This window comes from Pan paniscus, chromosome 6 (genome assembly GCF_029289425.2).
Source record: "Pan paniscus chromosome 6, NHGRI_mPanPan1-v2.0_pri, whole genome shotgun sequence".
Lineage (NCBI taxonomy): Eukaryota > Metazoa > Chordata > Mammalia > Primates > Hominidae > Pan > Pan paniscus.
The window spans coordinates 77,495,870-77,522,324 of record NC_073255.2 but is presented as its reverse complement, the minus strand read 5'-3'; the positions used below and the strand labels follow the sequence as shown (position 1 = coordinate 77,522,324).

At 41.1% G+C, this 26,455-nt stretch overlaps 1 pseudogene; it reads right to left on the bottom strand.

Annotated features, from left to right (window-relative positions):
- Positions 1-6,765: 6,765 nt before the first annotated feature.
- LOC117981227 (60S ribosomal export protein NMD3-like) overlaps positions 6,766-26,455 on the bottom strand; it is a 35,651-nt pseudogene continuing 15,961 nt past the window's right edge.

Here is a 26,455-nt window from a genome sequence, read left to right as displayed (position 1 = left end):
GGGCCCTGAAAACAGTCTCCCCAAAAGTGACCACATCACCAGGCTCAGTTCCAGGAAGGCTGAGACGTGCCCAGTACACCGAGGAGGCACCTGGAGCCCATCCTGTCTAATAGATTCTGACCATCCTGCATCCACTTGCCTCTCCTGCATATTCGCCACCACCCCTTCCCTTTTCCTCATTTCTCCATCGTGTCTGACCCAGGGGCTGTGACCCTCTCTCCAGCCACAGTGGCCTTTCTTTTACCTTTGTCCTATAAGAGCCCCTGAGCAAGATTCCTCTGATCCATCCACATGCCTGCCTTATCGCTTACTAATTGGGCTGCTGTGCACTGCTGTGGTGGCACCAGAGGTAATGAGGGTGACTGAGGACCCCACAGGTGGCCAGTTTGGCCCTCTACCCAATTCCTAGCCTCAGGAGGTTCTCAGGGCTGTCAGCCAGGAGCCCTGGCTTGGGGCATCTGGCTGTCCTCCTCCCTCCATTCTTTTCTGACAGCCTCGCCCACTTGTCCTCTGTCCATGGTGCTGACCAAGCCAGCAGGGAGCAGGTCCCCAGAGGGTGGGGCTGAGTTTTGGGGACTGACCGAGGCTCCTCTGCTGAGGGGTCCCAGGTGAGTCACTTCCCCTGGTTCTGTGTCATCTGCTGTCCTCTTCAGCACGATTCACCCCACCCCAGGCCGGCTCCATGCAGATGCATCCCCGAGTCACCAGTCTCAGGGTCCTCTGTTGTAGGATGCAGATTACTGTACCTGCTGTACACATTCATATTTATTGTGTGAAATAAATTATAAAAGCTAAAGTAAATGAGGACTTTGATTTGCATTTTCCTGATGAATACTGATGTTGAATACTTGTTAGCCATTTTTATATGTTTTTTAAAAGATAAATGTCTATTCAGGTTCTTTGTTTTTAAATCAGGTTATTAGATTTTGGTGAATTTTCTCTCTTTTTTCTCTATTCAGTTGCATGGGTTTCTTATGTATTTTGATATTAACCCCTTATGAGATATATTGTTAGCAAATATTTTCTCCTAGCTCATAGGCTGCTTTTTAATTTCATTGATTGATTTCTCCTATGCAGAAGCTTTAGGGTTAGATGTACTCCTACTTATATTTTTGGTTTTTGTTTCTTGTGATTTTAGTGTTGTATTCAATAAATTATCTGAACCAATGTCAAGGAGCTTTGGCCCATGTTTTCTTCTAGTTTTACAGTTTCTGGTTAAATAACAATGGGATATCACCTTCCATCTCTTAGGATGGCTGTTATAAAAAGGACAAGAGATAATAAGTGTTGGTGATGGTGTGGAGAGAAGGGAACGTTTGTACACTGCTGCTTAGAATGTAAGTTAGTACAGCCATTATGGAAAACACTATGAAGGTTCCTGAAAATCTAAAAATAGAACTACTGTATGGGTCAGCCATCCCTCTTATAAATTATATATCAACAGGAAATGAAATCAGCATCTTGTAGAGATATCTGCATTCCCCTCTTCCCCATGCCCCACCGCAGTATTGTTCCTAACAGCCAAGCCATGGGATCAAGTTACTGTGTATTGATGGATAAGTGGAGAAAAAAACTGTGGGGGAGGTGTTTGTGTGTGTGTGTGTGTGTGTATAATATATAATAATGTAACATATTTCAGCTTTTAAAAAGGAGAAGATACTGCCATTTGTGATAACATAAATGAACATGGAGGATATTAAGCTAAGTGAAATAGCTTAGGGAGAGAGAAAAATATTGCATAATTTCTGTTACATATGAAACTTTTAAAAAGTTTAAATACATAGAGACACTATAGAATGATGACTGGGGGGAGAAGAGACACAAGTCAATGTTCAGTTACATAAAATAAATGAAACTGGAGTACTAAAGTACAGTTTAAAGGTTATAGTTACTATTTTTATATGATATACTGGTAATTTTTGAATAGGGTAAACTTTAGGTGTTTTGACACCAAAAGAAAACTACATGAGTTCATGCATGTGTTAAATTGCTTTACTGTAGTAATCATTTACATGTATACGTATATATGAATATAATTATGGGCTCATTAAATTTAAATATTATAAATAGGTAACAAAGAATAAAGTTAATTGGAAAACTGTGTCATTAGACTTGATTTTGCCTAAATGACAAACTGAAGGTACCTCCTAAGTATTAATATTTGTACATCACATAAATTTCATATATTGGAAATATGTTTACAGAAAAGGAATTATAAATTTTAATACACACAAAATGATGCAGTAAATGCAAAATGGTGGAAAGAGATGAAAATCTGATTAATCAGAGTGGTTAATTCTTAGATATAATTAATGATGTGTTAGGTATAATTTCAAGACATATACATGTAGATTTAATACCAAAGAGTTCACTGTGTACACAGAGATTAATTAAATGAAAAATCGATACATTTACAATGATATTAATCGATTTTAAAATGATCACAGAAATCAACTGTCTGGTATAGAAAAAATAAAGAGTGCTAAGTAATTATTAGAAAGTTTGAAACTAAAAAAAAAAAAAAAAAGCCAGGGGCGATGACTTATGCCTGTAATCCCAGCAATTTGGGAGGCCGAGGCAGGCGGATCATGAGGTCGGAAGATCGAGACCATCCTGGCCAACATAGTGAAACCCAGTCTCTACTAAAAATACAAAAATTAGCTGGGCATGGTGGTGCGTGCCTGTAGTCTTAGATACTCGGGAGGCTGAGGCAGGAGAATTGCTTGAACCTGGGAGGCAGAGGTTGCAGTGAGCCAAGATCGTACCACTGCACTCCAGCCTGGCGACAGAGCTAGACTTTGTCTCAAAAAAAAAACAATAAATAAATAAATAAATAAATAAAGTTCGAAACTTTATTAGAAAGTTAATCAAGTGGAAAAGTGATCAGCATTTTGGAGCACTAAACACAGGATGGACAAAATTTTCTAATACCAAGAAAATCATTTAATATTGCAAGGTTTTAAATCTAAATTAGTGTCTTTATCTTCACAAAGGCAGAAATCCTATAAGCAATGTTTCTTGAACACTGTAAAATGACAATAAAAATTAAAGTAACAAGTAACATGTAGCCACATGCAAATTTCCTTTCAGATTGTTGTATTTTTTTTATTTTAGGTGAATTTTTATTTCAATAGGTTTTTGGGGAAGAGGTTGTGTTTGGTTACAGGGATAAGTTTTTTAGTGGTGATTTCTGAGATGTTGGTGCACCCATCACCCAAGCAGTGTACTCAATGCATAGTCTTTTATCCCTAAGATTGTTTTAAATGACATCTAGATTAAACCGAACATTCAAACTGAGATTACTTTTACAGCACTAGAGAAATGCTAAGGAGGAAGCTTCATGACTGAAACCAAAAGACCTGAATTTATATATTTAACTCTACTAACTAACATTCTTTATTTTATAAAAGAACAGCAATTCTGCCCACGTGCAGGAGTTATGCATTAAAGTGGAGCATGATCACTTCAGACATTTGTCCGAAACATAAAAATTCTTCCAAGTATTAAGAAAATATTTATACTTCACAGATAATGTTAGTGTATAATACATGGGCATTGAATAAGAAAAATTAAAATTTCTCATGTGGCACTGTTCTACACAAAATATTTATGTAAAAATTTTTACTCATAACACGTGTGTACATTTTATGTTTTAGTACAGAATAACATATTCTCAAAGGTCATTTAATGTAGTAACTTAAAAATCTTTAAATTTTACAAGAATTCTAAAACTGCCCCACAGAACGGATAGAAAAATATTGGAACTTCCCATGACTAGAAGTGAATCAGGAGGCAAATTAACAGTCATGAAAGCGAGAAGTTAGAGCCGCCTTCAGAGACAGCTCTGATTGCAGGGCTGATTACACAGACCTTAAGCCTGTGAGGATCGTCCACTCTGCCCCTTGGAATAACAGAGAAAATTGCTAACCAGGGCCATCCCAAATGTGAGACTGCAAGGTAAGAACTAAATTGTAAATTATGAAGCACACAAAATAAGCTACCCAAAAAAGGGAAAGAAGAAATTATACATCACATAAACTTCATAGATTGGAAACATATTTAAAATAATTCAGTAACACAAATGGGGAAAGAGAATACCAAAATAATTTTGAAAACACATGAAGTTCTAAAGCGGGCACTGGGGGCTGTGGCTCATGCCTGTACTCCCAAGCACTTTGCGGCGGCCAAGGCAAGAACATCACTTGAGGCCAGGAGTTTGAGACCAGCTTGGGCAACAAAGCAAAAGCTGTCTCTACAATAAATAGATATAAAAAAATAAGCCAGGCACAGTGGTGTGTGCCTGTAGTGTCAGGTACTGGGGAGGTGGAGGTGAGAGGATCTCTTGAGATGAGGAATTTGAGGTTGCAGTGAGCTATGACCAGCACTGAACTCAAGCCTGGATGACAGAGAGATTCTGTCTCAAACACACACACACACACACACACACACACACACACACACACACACACACACAAAACAGGCATGTTTTGCAAAGACTCAAATAGAAATTGAACAACTGAAACTTAAATAAATTTAATATACAATGTATGGTTTAATTATTAAACCAAGTTAATAACAACAGGATTAGTGAACTAGAATACTGAGATGAATAAATAAAAGAACTACAGAAAAACAAAATGATCACAATACAAATATGATTGTACATATACAAAGAATAAAATGAGATGAAATCAAACACATTGGTTTCACTAGCTTACATACAAATAACAAATCACATTAATAACAAATATTTATACATTTCTGAAACTGAATATCAGATAGGAACCCTTGAATGCGGAAGTGTATTGTGATTAAAAGTGACCACCAACAAAAAATACTCAACAGAAATAAAAGTCAAACTGCGTAACACCAAAGAAAAGAAAAAAATATTTAAAACCATGAGAGAGAAAAGCAGGGAGAATCAATGAAGGTGAGAGCAAAGTCTCCACAGCCTGTGTTCAGCCAGAAAACAGAGAAATAAGTAAGAGTGCTGAGAGGTTACTGTTCAACCAATAATTAGATACTTCACTAACATATTTTGAATAAGTGAGGATGCACTAAATGATTTCCAACGGCAAAAAAATGAGGAATCTTATTACCAACATGAGCTTATTAAGAATACACTTCAAAAAGAAAAAAAATTTAAAATGAAGTTCAAGGAATCAAAATGAAATGCAAGAAACTGCAAACATATTGGGCTATCAAATCATGGTGGACAATGAACTAAAGGATCCCTCAAGTCTTTGGCAGCATCAGTTTTCAAATGATTAACATAAAATAACAGCGTTAAACTCTATATAATGTAATGAAATAAAATATCAAATTTTCTGATACTTCAATAATTTAACTGGTGTTAGAATATCTTTTTCAGATAATTATTTTCAAAGAAAAAATATGTGATACTTCTGTCTCATCATTTGCAGAATATCAATTATCCTTTTTTCAGACCTTATTAGCACCAAAGGGTTCACAGTGGCATAGGCACTGGTCACACACCTCTGGACACCCAGGATGACTGGGTCATAGGTTGGTATCGGGATCGAGTAGGATGAGAGACTCAAATCCATCCAGTACGTGACCACAAAGAAACTCACCAACAGCAAGATGGTCTTGGCAGCCCTTTTTTTCTGGAGAGACTCTTGGGGAGATTTTTTTTTTTTTTACTTGCTCAATCTCTTTATTTAGTGGCACACATAGAATGAATGAATCAGCTGTTAGTTGTGGCATACTTAGTAAGTCTGATCTTGCCTATAGAAATAAGATCTTAATACTTCATTCTCAGAACACTTTAAAACCCAAGCCACAGTTTTTCTTTCAAGGTTGTGGAAAGCATTCCTCATTGAAATCTGATTAATGGTTTTATAATGTATGTACCTCATTTTTACTAGTCATTATCTTCATGCTGGATTCTAATGTTCTTTTTGATGATGGCGTGTTCAATGATAGAAACTTACAGAGAGAAAATTCCTTCCTTCTCAATTTATAAACAAACATTTTAAAAGCAACATTTTTGACGTAGTAGGAAGACATTTATATGACATATGCAGCTACTGCCTTAAATTGGCAAAAATAACAAAAGAAAAAATTGTTATTTAATCTTTAAATAATGAGTCTCTATTTGCTACAAATCTATAAATATTTTAAATATATTTCCTTCTACTGCAATAAAAATTAAGACAACCCTCTGTTTAACAGCTTTTGAAGATGTTAATTTTATAAGGAAATAAAAAAGATTGACTTGCCTCCCGAATATCCAGTGATAAACTGAACCCTAATTTCCCTCCCTCAAGAACATAAAAATGATGTAAAGTGGACCAAAGTATGTAACAATATTAACAATATTAAAAATGATTTTTCATATGGTCTTTCACTAATCAATGTAAAAAGAATGTAAAAATGTGTTTTTGCTTGAAGATTTAGTGAATGTCCAAGGAATCACAATTTTTTAGCTTTTACATCCAGGGTACTATACTATGTGAAAATACTATAGTGCCTCATAAAAAAAGCACAGTGATAAAATTTCACATGTAAAATAGCCTAAATAACAATAATAATTACATTCTCCACAATCGTTTATTATCTAAAACTTCAAAGCCCTCCATGTTTTTCAGTGCTTTGAGTGAGCAATCAAAACAATCGTGTTTATTCAGGTTTAAAACTTAATTTCTCCTCTTGAAATCTGGAGGCATAGATGGAAGAGACACTTAAGGTCATCTTGTCCAACTTCTTAAGCCCACGTATGTGGAAACAGTCTACAACGTTTCATTATATCGTCATTGATGCACCTTCTTCACCAGTGGCATCATGGGAGAAGGTCTTCAGGCATCTCAGCCAGACTAATTCGAGGTGCTCTTCATCATCATCGCTTTCCACAGGGATGGTTGACTCTCTGTAAATGTTGACATTTTTTCTAATTGCCTCATCTTTTTCAAGATCTTCAAGAAAATCTTGGTATTGCCTTTCATCATCTGTATCCATGTTCTCTCTCTCGCAAGCTCCTTCAATTTCCAGTTTCTACATCACTGATGTTTGGTCCAGTCTTAGTCCTTCTTGATTCATACCACATCTGGAACTCTATCTGAGTTCATTTTATTGACATGCTCATCATTTAAATTACAGCTGGCCAAATCAAACCCTAACACCGAAGATGTCCCAAATGAGTACGACAAAAATACTGTTTATCTGTATTCATTTCAGATGTCTTCTGTACCCAGACTTCCCTGAGGGTATGCTTTTTTACATCATTCCAGCATCTGCACCACATTTTGTATCTCGGACTATGCTGCATTCCATCACAATAAACTCCTCTAGCTGTTTGGGGTGACATAAACTATTGAAAGGGTGACTCCAGAAAGTACTCCCATCAATATCTGCAACTTGTAGGATGTTTGGATCAGTGAGGTGAATGGCACTGGTTACTCGAATACACACACAAATCTGGTTCATATTTCCCAGGCTTTGTACCAGTTTTGGAGACAGACAACTTTATCCTTGCATATTGGAACAAGTGTGTGTGTGTGTATGTGTGTGTGTGTCTGTAGACATACACAAACGTGTAAAGTAGACTCAGAATTGCTAGTCCATACCCTTTTGGGAAGCAAATTGTTCAACTAGAATACAGTGTTTTTGTATAGTTCTTGAGTTTTACAGTATCCAATTAAAGTACTGTTTTCCAAAACTGCTTAGGTCAGGACCTTCCATTCTCACACATAGAATGGGATATAGTTTATCTTAAAAAAAAAATAGGCTGGGCATGGTGGCTCATACCTGTAATCCCAGCACTTTGGGAGGCCGAGGCAGGCAGATCACGAAGTCAGGAGTTCAAGACCAGCCTGGCCAATTTAGTGAAACCCCATCTCTACTGAAAATACAAAAATTAGCCAGGTGTGGTGGCGGGTGCCTGTAGTCCCAGTTACTCGGGAATCTGAGGCAGGAGAACCGCTTGAACCCGGGAAGCAGAGAAAGAAGTGAGCCGAAATTGTACCACTGCACTCTGCCTAGGCGACAGAGGGAGAGTCTGTCTAAAAAAAAACAAAAAAACAAAAAAACAAAAAAAAAACACCAAAAAATTTAACACATGCTACAACATGCATTAACCTTAAGGACATTATGTCAAGTAAAATAAACCAGTCACAAAACAACAAATTCTAAGTGGTTCAGCTTTTATGAGGTACCTGGCATAGGTAAATGCATGAAGACAGAAAGTACAATAGTGGTTGCCAAGGACAGGGGGAAGGGAAAATGGAGATTGTTGTTTAATGGGTACAGAGTTACACTTTTCCAAGATAAAAAATGTTCTGGAGGTGGATGGTTATGATGATTGTACAGTAATGTGAATACATTTATTACTTCTAAAATGTACACTTAAAATAGATACAATGGTAAATTTTATAGTATGTGTGTTTCACCACTATTTTAAAAAGGGAAGTTGTCAGCTTTAGTATACACTATAAACCAAAAAATAGAAAGTAATTAATTATCATTGTGTAAGAATACACACAGTTCTTAAATAATATTTTAAAAAATATATTACTAACTGATAGATGATTGATTCAAACACAAATAACATGAGAAAAACAAACTTAAGCATGAGAATTTCATGTGCTACTTGGGAAGGCTTCTGTAAGTATAAAATAAAACATCAAAGTAATTTAGGATAAGATTAATACATTTCAATGTTATTTTTTCTAAAAGTTTAAACAGCAACAAAGTGAAAATTAATTAGAGACTATATAATGAATTACAGTGTATTCTGTAAGCAGATAATTTATTTTAATAAAAACTCCAACAAAACAAAACTAACAAAAGTGGGCAAATTATTTTAAACACAAACAAATATTGCCTAAAAATAAAAGTTCTCAAACCTATTCATAATTTGAGAAAGGTGATTGGATGTGAGATGAGAAATCTATTTAAATAATTTTACCCAATACATAGGCAGTAAAAATTATTTTTTTGAGGCAGGTTCTTGCTCTGTCACCCAGGCTGAAGTGCGGTGGCATGATCTCAGCTCACTGAAACCTCAGCCTCCCAAGTTCAAGTGATTCTTGTGCCTAAGCTTCCCAAATAGCTGCAACTACTGGTGTGCACCACCACATCAGGCTAATTTTTGCATTTTCTTTTCCATAGAGATGGGTTTTGCCATGTTGGCCAGACTGGTCTTGAACTCCTGGCCTCAAGTGATCTGCCAACCTCAGCCTCCCAAAGGGCTGAGATGACAGGCATAAGCTGCTGCACTCTGCATAAAGATTAAATATTTCTGAAGGCATCCATTGAAAGAAAATGTCAAATTTGGTAAAATAGGGGAGAACAAAAAGTGGTCCCAAGGAGCCAATGCTACAACCCACAGCTTTCCCTGAAATGGCAAAACAAATCTAGCCCCCTGGGTGAGATTTTGCTAATCAAGGAAATTACCATAAGGAGGCTCACCTGGATGTGAAAAGCAGTGTCCAGAAAAATGAAGCCTCTCTCATAGGCCTGGATTTGACCTCATACCTCTAATCTCCAGTGCAACCACCATCATCTTTTCCACATCTCCCCCATGAAGTCCCCACAGCAACAGGAGGAATTCTAGTCAATTATCTCTTCTGAAAGGCCCTGTCCTTGAATTGTCTCTTCTCTTAGACTCTCAATGGTTCATGCAGCTATTTTCTTTTCTTTTCTTTTCCCTTTTTTTTTTTTTTTGAGACAGGGCCTCACTCTGTTGCCCAGGCTGGTGTGCAGTGGTGTGATCTTGGCTCACTGCAGCCTCCACGTCCCAGGTTCAAGCGATTCTCCTGCCTCAGCCTCTCCAGTAGCTGTGATTACAGGTGCGTGCCACCACGCCTGGCTAATTTTTTGTATTTTTAGTAGAAATGAGGTTTCACTATGTTGGCCAGGCTGGTCTTGAACTTCTTAACTCAGGTGATCTGCCTGCCTCAGCCTCCCAAAATGCTGGGATTACAGGCATGAGCCACCACACCCGGCCCATTCAGTTATTTTCACACAGAGCAGACATCCATTGTCTGAGACATTAAAGTTTAGATTCCAATCCAGGTTGCACACTTATGCTCTGAGTGTATAGTGAACTGATTGCTATGGAGCAGGAACAGTCCTCAGGCTTCTAAGGTGAAACCACAGGAGAACTCCAACACACACGACCCCACTTTCACATTTGGATAACCAACACCAAAGCCTACTTAAAACCATTCAGACACCTGTGTCTCTGACTGCATCTTCTGTGGGCCAATATCCTTGCTGGAGAAGACACACAATATGCACCCAGATATTGGTTCTCCAAGTCATTTACCTGAATAAGCAGCATTGGAAACACCTGAGAACTTGTAAAAAAAAAAAAAAAAGAATATTCTTGAGCCACGGACAAGAACTGCAGAGCAAGACATGAAGGAGAGGCCCAGTAATCTGTGATATTTCAAACCCTCCAAGTGATCCAGATGCACACTAAATTGAACAACTTCTGCAGGAATGAAGTAATAGCTCATCCCTGAGTTAACAAATTATACAAGGAATATACCACAGGCATGTGGCAATTTTGGAGTTTTGACTCAACACTCAAAAAAATATAAATAAAAATCAATTCGATTGAAGATATAGCCTTCATTGACTTTTCACTCTTTTCTGTCTCACTTCTCTCCCTGTCCTCTTTGTACTTCCTGGGATCACCTCCCAAATCAACCTCTTGCACTTATTAAGTATCACAATTTTCTAATGGAAAACAAATGATAATTTATTCACTATTTTATCAAATACAATAGAAAATTCATATGACAACCGAGCAGCAGATGGTATATTTGATAACATTTTTATTATTGTAATGTGCTTGATAAGTTTTATTATAAGGCCATAAATAACAGTCAAACAAGTAAACAGATTTTCTATTTTTTTTATTGTTATACTTTAAGTTTTAGGGTACATGTGCACAATGTGCAGGTTAGTTACATATGTATACATGTGCCACGTTGGTGTGCTGCACCCATTAACTCATCATTTAACATTAGGAATATCTCCTAATGCTATCCCTCCCCACTCCCCCCAGCCCACAACAGGCCCCAGTGTGTGATGTTCCCCTTCCTGTGTCCATGTGTTCTCATTGTTCAATTCCCACCTATGAGTGAGAACATGCAGTGTTTGGTTTTTTGTCCTTGTGATAGTTTGCTGAGAATGATGGTTTCCAGCTTCATCCATGTCCCTACAAAGGACATGAACTCATCTTTTTTTATGGCTGCATAGTATTCCATGGTGTATATGTGCCACATTTTCTTAATCCAGTCTATCATTGTTGGACATTTGGGTTGGTTCCAAGTCTTTGCTACTGTGAATAGTGCCGCAATAAACATACGTGTGCATGTGTCTTTATAGCAGCATGATATATAATCATTTGGGTATATACCCAGTAATGGGATGGCTGGGTCAAATAGTATTTCTAGTTCTAGATCCTTGAGGAATCGCCACACTGTCTTCCACAATGGTTGAACTAGTTTACAGTCCCACCAACAGTGTAAAAGTGTTCCTATTTCTCCACATCTTCTCCAGCACCTGTTGTTTCCTGACTTTTTAATGATCGCCATTCTAACTGGTGTGAGATGGTATCTCTTTGTGGTTTTGATTTGCATTTCTCTGATGGCCAGTGGTGATGAGCATTTTTTCATGTGTCTGTTGGCTGCATAAATGTCTTCTTTTGAGAAGTGTCTGTTCACATCCTTCACCCACTTTGTGATGGGGTTGTTTGTTTTTTTCTTGTAAATTTGTTTGAGTTCATTGTAGATTCTGGATATTAGCTGTTTGTCAGATGAGTAGATTGCAAAAATTTTCTCCCCTTCTGTAGGTTGCCTGTTCACTCTGATGGTAGTTTCTTCTGCTGTGCAGAAGCTCTTTAGTTTAATTAGATCCCATTTGTCAATTTTGGCTTTTGTTGCCATTGCTTTTGGTGTTTTAGACATGAAGTCTTTGCCCATGCCTATGTCCTGAATGGTATTGCCTAGGTTTTCTTCTAGGGTTTTTATGGTTTTAGGCCTAACATTTAAGTCTTTAATCCATCTTGAATTAATTTTTGTATAAGGTGTAAGGAAGGGATTCAGTTTCAGCTTTCTACATATGGCTAGCCAGTTTCCCCAGCCCCATTTATTAAATAGGGAATCCTTTCCCCATTTCTTGTTTTTGTCAGGTTTGTCAAAGATCAGATGGTTGTAGATGTGTGGTATTATTTCTGAGGGCTCTGTTCTGTTCCATTGGTCTATATCTCTGTTTTGGTACCAGTACCATGTTGTTTTGGTTACTGTAGCCTTGTAGTATAGTTTGAATTCAGGTAACGTGATGCCTCCAGCTTTGTTCTTTTGGCTTAGGATTGACTTGGCGATGCGGGCTCTTTTTTGGTTCCATATGAACTTTAAAGTAGTTTTTTCCAATTCTGTGAAGAAAGTCATTGGTAGCTTGATGGGGATGGCATTGAATCTATAAATTACCTTGGGCAGTATGGCCATTTTCACGATATTGATTCTTCCTACCCATGAGCATGGAATGTTCTTCCATTTGTTTGTATCCTCTTTTATTTCATTGAGCAGTGGTTTGTAGCTCTCCTTGAAGAGGTCCTGCATGTCCCTTGTAAGTTGGATTCCTAGGTATTTTATTCTCTTTGAAGCAATTGTGAATGGGAGTTCACTCATTATTTGGCTCTCTGTTTGTGTGTTATTGGTGTATAAGAACGCTTGTGATTTTTGCACATTGATTTTGTATCCTGAGACTTTGCTGAAGTTGCCTATCAGCTTAAGGAGATATTGAGCTGAGATGATGGGGTTTTCTAGATATACAATCATGTCATCTGCCAACAGGGACAATTTGACTTCATCTTTTCCTAATTGAATATCCTTTATTTCCTTCTCCTGCCTGATTGCCCTGGCCAGAATTTCCAACACTATGTTGAATAGGAGTGGTGAGAGAGGGCATCCCTGTCTTGTGCCAGTTTTCAAAGGGAATGCTTCCAGTTTTTGCCCATTCAGTATGATATTCGCTGTGGGTTTGTCATAGATAGCTCTCATTATTTTGAGATACGTCCCATCAATACCTAATTTATTGAGAGTTTTTAGCATGAAGGTTGTTGAATTTTGTCAAATGATTTTTCTGCATCTATTGAGACAATTATATGGTTTTTGTCATTGGTTCTGTTTATATGCTGGATTACATTTATTGATTTGCGTATGTTGAACCAGCCTTGCATCCCAGGGATGAAGCCAACTTGACTGTGGTGGATAAGCTTTTTGATGTGCTGCTGGATTCGGTTTGCCAGTATTTTAATGAGGATTTTTGCATCGATGTTCATCAGGGATATTGGTCTAAAATTCTCTTTTTTGGTTGTGTCTCTGCCAGGCTTTGGTATCAGGATGATCCTGGCCTCATAAAATGAGTTAGGGAGGATTCCCTCTTTTTCTATTGATTGGAAAAGTTTCAGAAGGAATGGTACCAGCTCCTCCTTGTACCTCTGGTAGAATTCAGCTGTGAATCCAACTGGCCCTGGACTTTTTTTGGTTGGTAAGCTATTAATTATTGCCTCAATTTCAGAGCCTGTTATTGGCCTATTCAGAGATTTAACTTCTTCCTGGTTTAGTCTTGGGAGGGTGTGTGTGTCCAGGAATTTATTCATTTTTTGTAGATTTTCTAGTTTATTTGCATAGAGGTGTTTATAGTAGTCTCTGATGGTAGTTTGTATTTCTGTGGGATCAGTGGTGATATCCCCTTTATTTGATTCTTCTCTCTTTTCTTCTTTATTAGTATTGCTAGTGGTCTATCAGTTTTGTTGATCTTTCCAAAAAACCAGCTCCTGGATTCATTGATTTTTTGAAGAGTTTTTTGTGTCTCTGTCTCCTTCAGTTGTGCTCTGATCTTAGTTATTTCTTGCCTTCTGCTAGCTTTTGAATGTGTTTGCTCTTGCTTCTCTAGTTCTTTTAATTGTGATGTTAGGGTGTCAGTTTTAGATCTTTCCTGCTTTCTCTTGTGGGCATTTAGTGCTATAAATTTTCCTCTACACACTGCTTTAAATGTGTCCCAGAGATTCTGGTGTGTTGTGTCTTCATTCTTATTGGTTTCAAAGAACATCTTTATTTCTGCCTTCATTTCGTTATGTATCCAGTAGTCATTCAGGAGCAGGTTGTTCAGTTTCCATGTAGTTGAGCAGTTTTGAGTGAGTTTCTTAATCTGGGTTCTAGTTTGATTGCACTGTGGTCTGAGAGACAGTTTGTTATAATTTCTGTTCTTTTACATTTGCTGAGGAGTGCTTTACTTCCAACTATGTGGTCAATTTTGGAATAAGTGCGGTGTGGTGCTGAGAAGAATGTATATTCTGTTGATTTGGGGTGGAAAGTTCTGTAGATGTCTATTAGGTCCGCTTGATGCAGAGCTGAGTTCAATTCCTGGATATCCTTGTTAACTTTCTGTCTCATGATCTGTGTAATGTTGATAGTTGGGTGTAAAGTCTCCCATTATTATTGTGTGGGAGTCTAAGTCTTTTTGTAGATTTCTAAGGATTTGCTTCATGAATCTGGGTGCTCCTGTATTGGGTGCATATATATTTAGAATAGTTAGCCCTTCTTGTTGAATTGATCCCTTTACCATTATGTAATGGCCTTCTTTGTCTCTTTTGATCTTTGTTGGTTTAAAATCTGTTTTATCAGAGACTAGGATTGCAACCCCTGCCTTTTTTTGTTTTCCATTTGCTTGGTAGATCTTCCTCCATTCCTTTATTTTGAGCCTATGTATGTCTCTGCACATGAGATGGGTCTCCTGAATACAGCACACTGATGGGTCTTGACTCTTTATCCAATTTGCCAGTCTTTTAATTGGAGCATTTAGCCCATTTACATTTCAGGTTAATATTGTTATGTGTGAATTTGATCCTGTCATTATGATGTTAGCTGGTGATTTTGCTCGTTAGTTGATGCAGTTTCTTCCCAGCCTCGATGGTCTTTACAATTTGGCATGTTTTTGCAGTGGCTGGTACTGGTTGTTCCTTTCCATGTTTAGTGCTTCCTTCAGGAGCTCTTTTAGGGCAGGCCTGGTGGTGACAAAATCTCTCAGCATTTGCCTGTCTATAAAGGATTTTATTTCTCCTTCACTTATGAAGCTTAGTTTGGCTGGATATGAAATTCTGGGTTGAAAATTCTTTTCTTTAAGAATGTTGAATATTGGCCCCCACTCTCTTCTGGCTTGTAGAGTTTCTGCTGAGAGATCAGCTGCTAGTCTGATGGGCTTCCCTTTGAGGGTAACCCGACCTTTCCCTCTGGCTGCCCTTAACATTTTTTCCTTCATTTCAACTTTGGTGAATCTGACAATTATGTGTCTTGGAGTTGCTCTTCTCGAGGAGTATCTTTGTGACATTCTCTGTATTTTCTGAATTTGAATGTTGGCCTGCCTTGCTAGATTGGGGAAGTTCTCCTGGATAATATCCTGCAGAGTGTTTTCCAACTTGGTTCCATTCTCCCCGTCACTTTCAGGTACACCAATCAGATGTAGATTTGGTCTTTTCACATAGTCCCATATTTCTTGGAGGCTTTGTTCATTTCTTTTTACTCTTTTTTCTCTAAACTTCTCTTCTCGCTTCATTTCATTCATTTGATCTTCAATCACTGCTACCCTTTCTTCCAGTTGTTCAAATCGGCTACTGAAGCTTGTGCATTCATCACGTAGTTCTCGTGCCATGGTTTTCAGCTCCATCAGATCATTTAAGGACTTCTCTACATTGGTTATTCTAGTTAGCCATTTGTCTAATCTTTTTTCAAGGTTTTTAGCTTCTTTGTGTTGGGTTTGAACTTCCTCCTTTAGCTTGGAGAAGTTTGATCGTCTGAAGCCTTCTTCTGTCAACCCATCAAAGTGATTCTCCATCCACCTTTGTTCCATTGCTGGCGAGGAGCTGTGTTCCTTTGGAGGGGGAGAGGTGCTCTGATTTTTAAATTTTTCAGCTTTTCTGCTCTGTTTTCTCCCATCTTTGTGGTTTAATCTACCTTTGGTCTCTGATGATGGTGACGTACAGATGGGGTTTTGGTGTGTGTGTCCTTTCTGTTTGTTAGTTTTCCTTCTAACAGTCAGGACCCTCAGCTGCAGGTCTGTTGGAGTTTGCTGGAGGTCCACTCCAGACCCTATTTGCCTGGGTATCAGCAGTGGAGGCTGCAGAACAGCGAATATTGCTGAACAGCAAATGTTGCTGCCTGATCGTTCCTCTGGAAGCTTTATCTCAGAGGGGTACCCGGACGTGTGAGGTGTCAGTCTGCCCCTACTTGGGAATGCCTCCCAGTTAGGCTACTTAGGGGTCAGGGACCCACTTGAGGAGGCAGTCTGTCCATTCTCAGATCTCAAACTCCGTGCTGGGAGAACCACTACTCTCTTCAAAGCTGTCAGACAGGGACATTTAAGTCTGCAGAGGTTTCTGCTGCATTTTGTTCAGCTATGCCCTGCCCCCAGAGGTGGAGTCTACAGAGGCAGGCAGGCCTCCTCGAGCTGTGTTGGGCTCCACCCAGTTCGAGCTTCCCGGCTGCTTTGTGTACCTGCTCAAGCCTTAGCAGCGGTGGGCTCCCCTCCCCTAGCCTCACTGCCACCTTGTAGTTCGATCTCAGCCTGCTGTGCTAGCAATGAGTGAGGCTCCGTGGGGGTGGGACCCTCTGAGCCAGGCGAGGGATATAATTTCCTGGTGTGCCGTTTGCTAAGACTGTTGGAAAAGTGCAGTATTAGGGTGGTAGTGACCCGATTTTCCAGTTGCCATCTGTCACCCCTTCCCTTGGCTAGGAAAGGGAATTCCCTGACCCCTTGCACTTCCCAGGTGAGGTGATGCCTCGCCCTGCTTCGGCTCACACTTGGTGGGCTGCATCCACTGTCCTGCCCCCACTGTCCGACGAGCCCCAGTGAGATGAACCTGGTACCTCAGTTGGAAATGCAGAAATCACCCGTCTTCTGTGTCACTCATGTGGGGAGCTGTAGACTGGAGCTATTCCTATTCAGCCATCTTGGAACCACCCCTTGGCTAATTATTTTTTATTTGTTGTAGAGATGGGATCTTGCTGTGTTGCCCAAGCTCATCTTGGACTCAAGCAAGCCTCCCACCTTGGCCTCCCAAAGTGCTTGGATTATAGTCATGAACCACGGTGCCCAGCCCAGAGACACAGTGCCCAGCTTGGCAGAGCGTGTGATGGAGCCAAGGACAGGGCTGTCAACTGGCTCCACAGCAGGGTCAGTGGGAGAAGAAGGAAAGGAAGCTGTTCTTGGGGGCTTCCCCATACTATTGACTCCAGGTATGCTTGGCATCAATGGAGGACGTGGAGCTGAGACACTGGGTCCAAAGTTTGTGATCATGCCAGGATCCCAGAGCAGCAGAACTATGGTTGCTGATGGGTGTCATGACACTCAACAAGAGTGTCAACCTTTATCTGGGAGTTTTGGAGGCCATTGGTCATGAAAAGCTAGGAAGGCTGAGGTGGGAAAGGAAGTAGAGGTTGGTAGTCCCTTAGATCTTACTCTTACCTAGCTCTGTTTCTTCTGTCAAAAGGCCTTTCCTCCTCATCTTCATGGCACCCACTCTAGGAGCTAGGTCCACTGCTTCATAGTCTGATTGTCACCCTATGCATTTTCTGCCTCATGTTAATTCCCTGGAGAGGCAGTTCTGGGAAATCATTAAGAACCCAATTTAAATATCCCAGCTCTGCGACTTCGTGTATGTGACTTCATCTCCCTGTGCCTCAGTTTCTTCATCTGTGAAATTGAGATAATAATAATAATAAAATATACTCCACAGGATTGCTGTGAGAATTAAATAATGATACAGTAAAGCCCTTAAAATAATGCTTGGTATATAGTGTCATATATGTGTTTGCTGCTGAAGCTACTTCTGCTACCATTACATAACTCTTCCTGCTCCTCCTCTTCCTCCTCCATACAGTCCAATCCCTTCAAGCCTCCCTGCAGCCTCCAGATGCAAGCACTCCCCAATCTTCTGATGTTTAACCCACAAGTCCCATCTCTCCTCCATTCCAATGGTCACCACCTCATTTGTAGTCCTCAATGCCTCTAGCCAAACAATGGCCTTCAGATTGTCCTCCTTTCCTGCAATTAAGTTCCCTTTTGAGCCATTTTCCAATCTGCCTCTGAAAGAGTTATTTTTAGAAAAATGCAGATCAGATCATGTCATTTTGTCTTATTTTTAGTAACTACATTGCCTGTAGAATAAAGGTCAAACTTAATCTGACACCAAGCCATCTTCTGAACTCTCTGTGTACCTTTTGCTCTAAATATATCCAAATTCTTGCTCTTCTCCAAACCTATCCATATTTTTCCTTCTGCCTAGAAGCAATGAATATTTCCTTCCCTCCCTCCCTCCCCCTTCCTCCTTCCCTCCCTCTGTCCCTTCCTTCCTTCCTTCCCTCCTTCCTTCCCTCCTTCCTTCCTTTCCTCCTTCCTTCCTTCCTTCTCTCCTTTCCTTCCTTCCTTCCTTCTCTCCTTTCCTTCCTTCCTTCTCTCTCTCCCTTCTTTCCCTTTCTTCTTCCTTCCTTCCTTTCTTCCTTCCTTCTCTCTCTCCCTTCCTTCCCTTTCTTCTTCCTTCCTTCCTTTCTTCCTTCCTTCTCTCTCCCTTCTTTCTTCCTCCTTCCCTCCTTCCCTCCCTCCGTCCTTCCCTCCCTCCCTCCTTCCCTCACTCCTTCCCTCTCCCTTATTTCTTCCTCCTTCTCTCCTTTCCTCCCTCCCTCCTTCCCTCCCTCCCTCCTTCCCTCACTCCTTCCCCTCCTTCCCTCACTCCTTCCCCTCCTTCCCTCACTCCTTCCCCTCCCTCCCTCCCTCCCTTCCTTCTTTCCTTCTTCCCTGTCAACTGCACTTTTATTCAAAAATTAAAACCCAGATGGAGAGAGAGAAGTCTTCCCCGGTTCCCTCAGGCATATATACACAGTAGATGGTAATCCTTGAAGACAAGGACAGAATCTTATTCATGCTACTCACACATGGGTACAAATGAAACAAGTGAGTAGAAAATCATGTTCTGCCACATAAGGGTGGTGTCTTAGTCCATTTTGTGTTGCCATAACAGAATACTTGAGACTGGGTAATTTATAAAGAAAAGAGGTTTATTTCGCTCCTAGTTCTGCAGGCTGGTAAGTTCAAGGCATGGCCCTGGCTTCTGGCATGGGATTCTGTGCTGAATCACAACATGGCAGAGAAGGTCAAAGGGAAAGCAGACATGTGCAAGGGGATAAAATGCAAGGGGCATCCTGGCTTTATACCCACCTGCACTTGAGGGAACTAACCCAGTCTTGCCAGAGTGAGAAGTCACTACCAGGAGAACGTACAAAGCCATTCATGAGGAGCCCACCCCCAGGAAACAAACACCTCCCACTAGGCCCCACCCCCCAACACTGCCACATTGGGGATCAAATTTCAACAAGAGTTTTGGTGGGGACAAACTTAAACTGTGGCAGATGTCATGTCTGAAAGTGAGTTATGGGAAGTAAGGTAGCTTCAGTAATTTATGACAGAGAGGGAAACTTTTCAGGTAATGCTAAATAAGGATGTTTCCTCTTTCTGTCCAAAATGTCAGGTACCTTGCAATAGCCAGAGAGAAAGCATTCCAAACGACAGCAGTGGGTACAGAGGAGTGGAACTCTCTAGGTTTCTGCTTTGTCGGAAGTGTGCACTTTCAAGTCAGGAATACCTGGAGCAAGAGATTCAGGAAAACAGAAGCAGACAAACTCCAGCTCAAATCATTGGGTGCTGAACTGTGAGCAGCTAGGGATAGAGATCCTGGAATTATTGGAGGGGAGGATGTCAGCCTTGATCCAAAGAAATGGCCAAGTGCACTTGAATTTGCGTTGGATGTGAAATATTGTGGAACCAGAAAACAAGAGCAAAGCTGGTGGATTAAAGGTGAAAGGGCCTATGCAAGGCAGAGCTGAACTACTCCAAGCTACCAGGAACTATGTTCTTGTCACTATTGCTGCTGAACAAGTCATCCCTTACCTCAACAGATTCTCATGAATTTGCAATTTTCTGCATGAATCTGCAACTGGACAGGGTTCCTTGGGAAGGCTGGTCTTTGCTCTTTGTGGCATTAGCTGGGAGCTGGAGAATCTACTTTAGGACAGCTCTCTCATATGGTTGGCAAGTTGGTTCTGGAAGTGAGCTGGGAGCTCAGGGGGGGATGAGGGCCAGGGGTCTTGGTTTTCCTCCCTCTCGGCCTCTCCACAAGCTGCTCAGGCTTCCTTACAACATGGTGGCTTAGTTCTGAGAGTGAGCTCACAAAAGAAGCAGGTGAAGCAGAGTGCTAGCCAATGTTGAACAATTGGCTTCCTGGGGTAGAAAAAGCCCTAATTTGCAGTGTTTGCTAATTTCCAGGGAGTAAATAATCCCAACATGGCTAATTTTAAACTACTGAACATAGAATTGGGAAGAGATGTATACAATTAGCTTTCAAGAGCTGGTATAATCTCCAGCACCTCACTGGGTGGAAACTGCCCTAGCCTTGGAGGTCACATAGTGTCACTTGTACTGTAGTCCACAGACATGTCCAAATGCAAGAGAAAGGAAGTTAGACCTCTATATCTTCATGGAAAGAGTATCGAAGTACCATTGTAAGAAGAACTGTGGGATGGGAGATATTTTTGCTACAATTTAGAAAGTACAGTAGGCTGCAGAATGGAGATGTTAATGCCTAGAGAAGCCAGGTAGAGAATGAAAATTGGTAGGGAGGTCAGGTGTCAAGTGATGAGAACAATTGACATGTGCCCTCCGTGCCCTGGGAGAAGTAGGCGGGGAGGGCTGGGTGTGGTGGCTCCTGCCTGTAATCCCAGCACTTTGGAAGGCTGAGGTGGGCGGATGACTTGAGGCCAGGGGTTCAAGACCAGCCTGGCCAAGATGGTGAAATTCTGTCTCTACTAAAAATCCAAAAAAATTAGCCGGGCATGGTGGTGCATGCCTGTAGTCCCAGTTACTTGGGAGGCTGAGGCAGGAGAATCACTTGAACCCAGGAGGTGGAGGTTGCGGTGAGTTGAGTTCACACCATTGTACTCCAGGCTGGGTGACAGAGTGAAACTCTGTCTCAAGAAAAAAAAAAAAAGGTAGGCAGGGAGCAGGTGCTGGTGAACTGGAGACTACCACGTTGGGTGAGCCAAACACTCAAACACTTCTATGGATAGAGCCAGCCCTCAGGCAAGTTGTTGGCAACATTTAACACAGTCCCAACTCAGAGGAGACTAGAAGAAATAAATTAGTTGTTATATGTTTAAACTTATAAACATATGTAATATGTTTAAAATATAAAGCATATTAACTTGGCAGCCTGGATTTAAAAAAACAAATGGCTGAGTGCAGTGGCTCATGCCTGTAATCCCAGTACTTTGGGAGGCTGAAGAGGGAAGATCACTTGAGACTGTTGACCAGTCTGGGCAACATAGTATGATCCCATCTCTACAAAAAATAAAAATAAAAATAAATTAGCTGGACGTGGTGGCACATGCCTGTAGTCCCAGCTACTGGGGAGGCTGAAGTGGGAGGATCACTTTGAGCCCAGTAGTTCAAGATTGTACTGAGCTATGGTAGAGTCACTGCACTCCAGCCTGGGTGACAGAGTGAGAACCCAACTCTAAAAACAGAAACAAAAACAAAACAAGCCCTGCCTTTTAGTTATTTTTAAAAGTCATCAGAAATGAGTAGACCCAAGTGCCATTTGCATTCAAGGCTCTGATAGATAGTTTCCCTATGGAATGCTGCTTAAATCAGTCCCATTTCATTTTGAGCATATCTAATATTTCCAAGGCACAGTGTTTGCTTTGTATGTATGTATAACATGTACACATCTTCTATCAGTACACACATACATATATACATATATATGTATAATTGGCACATGGAGTCTTGCTCTGTTGCCCAGGCTGGAGTACAGTGGCATGATCTTGGCTCACTGCAACTTCCACCTCCTGGGTTCAAGCGATTCTTGTGCCTCTGTCTCCCGAGTAGCTGGGATTACAGGTGTGTGCCACCATGCCCGGCTAATGTTTGTATTTTTAGTAGAGACAGAGTTTCACCATATTGTCCAGGCTGTTCTCAAACTCCTGACCTCAGGTGATTTGCCTGCCTTGGCCTCCCAAAGTGCTGGAATTACATGTGTGAGCCACTGCACCCAGCCTCTTGTACTATTTTCCACATGCATTTTTGCTGCAGAGCCCAGAATGAAGAAATGGCAGCACGGTTGGCTGATTTAGCCGAGGGTTACACATAGCCAGTGACCTAAGGGGTCAGAGTGCTGTTATGAGTTGGAATTCAGGGTGGGGTCCTACAAATCCACTCTGTCCTTTGCCACCGCACTGGGCAATGCCTCCTGTGACTCACGGTCAAGCTGCATTACTTGCAGCCTGATTAGCTGTGATTAGCCAGTCCCCAGATCCTTCGAACCCTGGTTTTCCTTTCTTCCTGCTAAGATGACTTTTTTGGCAATGTTTGCCCCTGCCAGAGAGGAGGCGCAGGAACAACAGTGACATTCACAGTGGGAAATTTTCATACTGGCTGGAAGCATCCACTAAAATTAAATGTACGGATTATTTGTGGGTTTCATTTTTCAGACTATTTGTGTTCCCCAGTGACACAAGTAATTGGAAATTGACTATAGTAGCTCTTTGAGAAGATTATGGAAACACGGTGAACAACGTATGCAGCTGGGTGAATTGGGAACGTGGATCTTCTGATTTTTTTATTTTTATTTTTTATGTTTTCGAGATGGGATCTCACTCTGTCACCCAGGTTGGAGTGCAGTGGTGTGATCTCGGCTCACTGCAACCTCCACCTTCTGGGTTCAAGCGATTCTCCTGTCTCAGCCTCCCAAGTAGCTGGGATTACAGACACCTGCCACTATACCTAGCTAATTTTTGTATTTTTAGTAGAGACAGGGGTTTCACCATGTTGGCTGGTCTCCAACTCCTGGCCGCAGGTGATTTACCCACATCGACCTCCCAATGTGCTGGGATTACAGGCCTGAGCCATCACGCCCAGCCCAGATCTTCTGATTTTTTATGTGTGTGCACTAATAAAAGTTTTTAGCATATAGTTTTCAATTAATTCATATTTACTGGGAATCTTCTATATTCAGTTAGGGAATTTGAAGTAGACCATAGTCCCTGATCTCTAGCGAAGCAGGGTCTACCTGTGACAGGTTATACAGCAATACAATGTCAGTAGCCACTCAATACAATGGTTTAAGCCAAGAAAAAACTAATATTTATTTTAGGGTTATAGAGTGTACAGTGCCTGATTGGAAGAGACATGAGAAATTGACAAATGGCCTGAACAAACTATAGATGAAGTAGAAAAATGGGTTGGTCGGATCTGGGAGGGCTTCAAGAGGAAAATTCTTCACAGCCTGAAGAGCAGGTGGTAGCACCAGGGGGTGGAGGAGTGAGACGCATGGGGGCGAGGGATTGGGGTGAGAAGAGCATTCCTGAGTAGAACCTCAAAAGCAAAACCTCAGAATGAAGAAAGTAGAAGACAGTTTTTTTTTTCCTTTGTTGCCTGGGCTGGAGTGCAGTGGTGTGATCTCGGCTCACTGCAACCTCCACCTCCCAGGTTCAAGCAATTCTCCTGCCTAAGCCTCCTGAGTAGCTGGGACTACAGGCACATGCCACCACGACTGGCTAATTTTTTTGCATTTTTAGTAGAGATGGAGTTTCACTGTGTTAGCCAGGATGGTCTCGAACTCCTGACCTCGTGATCCACTTGCCTTGGCCTCCCAAAGTGCTGGGATTACAGGCGTGAGCCACCGTGCCCGTCCAGAAGACAATTTTTTTTAATGTATAAGTTTGTTTTGGATTTTTAGTTTCTTGAAATATTTACTTATTGACTCTAAATGGACTTATTATATTGGTAGATCTGCAAGAGAGTACTATTATTTTTAAAATACAGGAAAAAGGCAACTTTTTTTTATCAGACCAGAGTGGCTGGAATGGAATGTTCTGGAAGGTGGGCAGCTGGCAGCAGGATTGAGTAAATTCCTTTGAACCAGACCGTGGTAGACCCAGTAACCAGGTCAAATAACAAAATGTTTTTCTAGGGCGAGATGTTGTTTTCATGAAAACGTAGCATTGCTACATGTTTTGCTCATGCCCAAGTGTGCTGTCTGTGAAAAAATAAATTGCTTATTTATTTTTTGAATATGCATATGTTAACAAAATTCCAAAAGACACAAAAAGGTATGTAGCCCCAATTCAGTCTCCTGCTCACCCCTGCCCCCTGGCAAGCCAGTTCTTTATTCTAAGACAATTTAGCAGTTTTTGTTAGGAGTTTTTGTTATATGCTATTTGCCAACAACTAAAAGGTCTCTGGGCTTAGAAAGAGCCAGTATTATCTGCATCATTTCGAGTTGTGCTCAGTTTTAAAATTCTAGTCCTCAACTGCAGCCCAAAGCCAGCACTGTGTCAAGTGAACACTGGTTGCAAGAATTGTCAACACTGCCCATGTGACATTTATTTATTTATTTTGAGATAGAGTTTCACTCTTGTTGTCCAGGCTGGAGTGCAATGGCGCAATCTAGGCTCACTGCAACCTCCACCTACTTGGTTCAAGCGACTCTCCTGCCTCAACCTCCCAAGTAGCTGGGATTACAGGTGCCTGCCACCACGCCTGGCTAGTGTTTGTATTTTTAGTAGATACAGGGTTTTGTCATGTTGACCAGCTGGTCTCGAACTCCTGGCCTCAGGTGATTCACCCATGTTGGCCTCCCAAAGTGCTGAGATTACAGGTATGAGCCACCGCGCCCAGCCAATGCAGCATTTAGTACATAAGTGCATGAGATTCTTTTGGGCTTTTGGGTTCTAAGGCACAGAACATAGTCAAATCATCTCAGGCCCAAAAAGGAGCTGTTGCCTTGTAAAGAGATCTCACAGAATCCGAGGAAAGAAATCAAAATAGAAGCAGTCTCTGGGGAATGTATCTGGGCATAACAAACTGAAGCCTGTCTTCTCTTTCTCTTTCTGATTGTGTGCTGTGGGTTTGTGCAATTCATCTCTTTGTGCAGATTAGCCCTCTTTTTGTTGTTGAAAATAGTTTGCCCTCTTCCCTAAATCGATATGACCTTTCAGCTCTAGTGCTCACCACCCCGTTGGCAAAAATTTCTATGCCTTTTAGCTCAAATTCTGGTGAGAATTGGATTGTACCAGTTTGTCTCCCTGAGCCAGGCCACACACAAGCAATGGCTTACACTGGCTGGCTTTGGTCGCATGTCCCTCCCTGGTCCCCTGAGCTGTTATTTGAGCAGGAGCAAGGGAAGGTCAAATGGCAGGTTAGAGGTCCCTTTCAGGCAGTTCAGAATTACCCTTTTGACCTTATCTTGTTTCCACTGCTGTGTGTAACCTCCTTAAGGACAAAGACCCTGAGGGTGTCTAGCTTGGCACTGAACACATAGTTTGATGTGCAGCAAATATTTGTTAGTTTTATTGATTTTTGCCCCCCTCTTGGAAAACACTATCCTTCAGAAAGGACTGAAAAGTCTGCATTTTAGATATTTATTCAACTGCCATTAAAGGAGTGTGGTGAAGCAGATAGGACTCAAAAATCAGTTACTGCCAGGAGGTAATGATTTGGAGCTGTGTGTTCCTCTTTTGAACAGGATCAATAGATTATTTTCATTAGAAACACAAGGCAAAAAAATAATAATCACACAGAGGCAGAGCAGCTATAGCCTGGGATATGTCCTTTAGACAGAATTTAACCATATGTCTACTCAGTGTCCTGAAAGTGTGACAGAGTAATAAACTCTTTTTTTTGAGACAGAATCTCGCACTGTCACCCGGGCTGGAGTGCAATGTCATGATCTCAGCTCACTGCAACCTCTGCCTGCTGGGTTCAAGCAATTCTCCTGCCTCAGCATCCCAGGTAGCTGGGATTACAGCCACCCGCCACCACATCTGGCTAATTTTTTGTATTTTTAGTAGAGATGGGGTTTCACTATGTTGGCCAGGCTGGTCTCGAACTCCTGACCTTGTGATCCACCCACCTCGGCCTCCCAAAGTGCTAGGACTTCAGGCATGAGCCACCGTGCCCAGCCCAAATAATAAATTCTTAATTGGAATATCTTGGAGGTGGCCAGCCCTAGTGAGTGAAAATTGTGAAATTATGACAAGCATTTAGCCAAGTACAAGGCCTACTTTAATGACTAGATAAGAATCTTTGATAAGAGTAGAATGTTTACATGCAAATGATGCTGATAATGTGATTGTCAAGTATCCAGAGTTAATTTTCTTTCGTGTTTTGTTTTTTTTTTTTGAGACAGAGTCTCGCTCTGTCTCCCAGGCTGGAGTGCAGTGGTGCAATCTTGGCTCACTGCAAGCTCCGCCTCCTGAGTTCACACCATTCTCCTGCCTCAGCCTCCTGAGCAGCTGGGATTACAGGCACCCGCCACCACGCCTGGCTAATTTTTTGTATTTTTAGTAGAGACGGGGTTTCACCATGTTAG